The sequence below is a fragment of the Triticum aestivum genome, unplaced genomic scaffold (assembly GCF_018294505.1).
Source record: "Triticum aestivum cultivar Chinese Spring unplaced genomic scaffold, IWGSC CS RefSeq v2.1 scaffold149712, whole genome shotgun sequence".
NCBI lineage: Eukaryota > Viridiplantae > Streptophyta > Magnoliopsida > Poales > Poaceae > Triticum > Triticum aestivum.
This window is the reverse complement of record NW_025284174.1, coordinates 1-1,159: the sequence shown is the minus strand read 5'-3', so window position 1 is coordinate 1,159 and position 1,159 is coordinate 1. Positions and strand designations below refer to the sequence as shown.

General features: G+C 49.4%; 2 non-coding genes across 2 annotated transcripts; both read right to left on the bottom strand.

The window, feature by feature from the left end:
• Window positions 1–357: 357 nt before the first annotated feature.
• LOC123178624 (5S ribosomal RNA) lies at window positions 358–476 on the bottom strand. The gene has a single exon (XR_006489724.1). It is a non-coding gene; the product is annotated as a 5S ribosomal RNA (ribosomal RNA).
• Window positions 477–843: 367 nt separating this feature from the next.
• LOC123178625 (5S ribosomal RNA) lies at window positions 844–962 on the bottom strand. The gene has a single exon (XR_006489725.1). It is a non-coding gene; the product is annotated as a 5S ribosomal RNA (ribosomal RNA).
• Window positions 963–1,159: the final 197 nt, after the last annotated feature.

Here is a 1,159-nt window from a genome sequence, read left to right as displayed (position 1 = left end):
CCCGTCTTCGTCCCTTATGCTTGCCACTCCCAGGTCCGCTCCAAAGACGATTCTACATTCTCACTACCATTACAACCGTTCCCTAACAATGGATAATGTCCTATACTACTTACTCTCCCGCTCAATCACGGAGACGAGTTTTCCACGGTTTCCACCCCTCCCTCCATACCGCAGCAACACGAGTTTTTTCCACCCCTTTCAGAACGCGCTCTTCGCGCCACAAAGCCGCCCCAAGACGCGCGAGCAATGAGCATCGAGCTTAAACATATCGCAAACGTCAAACATAATATAACGGGATTAATATATATCGCGCACGTGCGACATGTTTGTCACAAGGCGCAAAAAATAATTATAAAAGGAATGCAACACGAGGACTTCCCAGGAGGTCACCCATCCTAGTACTACTCTCGCCCAAGCACGCTTGACTTCGGAGTTCTGATGGGATCCGGTGCTTTAGTGCTGGTATGATCGCATCCGACATGTTTCCCCGTCTTCGTCCCTTATGCTTGCCACTCCCAGGTCCGCTCCAAAGACGATTCTACATTCTCACTACCATTACAACCGTTCCCTAACAATGGATAATGTCCTATACTACTTACTCTCCCGCTCAATCACGGAGACGAGTTTTCCACGGTTTCCACCCCTCTCTCCATACCGCAGCAACACGAGTTTTTTCCACCCCTTTCAGAACGCGCTCTTCGCGCCACAAAGCCGCCCCAAGACGCGCGAGCAATGAGCATCGAGCTTAAACATATCGCAAACGTCAAACATAATATAACGGGATTAATATATATCGCGCACGTGCGACATGTTTGTCACAAGGCGCAAAAAATAATTATAAAAGGAAAGCAACACGAGGACTTCCCAGGAGGTCACCCATCCTAGTACTACTCTCGCCCAAGCACGCTTAACTTCGGAGTTCTGATGGGATCCGGTGCTTTAGTGCTGGTATGATCGCATCCGACATGTTTCCCCGTCTTCGTCCCTTATGCTTGCCACTCCCAGGTCCGCTCCAAAGACGATTCTACATTCTCACTACCATTACAACCGTTCCCTAACAATGGATAATGTCCTATACTACTTACTCTCCCGCTCAATCACGGAGACGAGTTTTCCACGGTTTCCACCCCTCCCTCCATACCGCAGCAACACGAGTTTT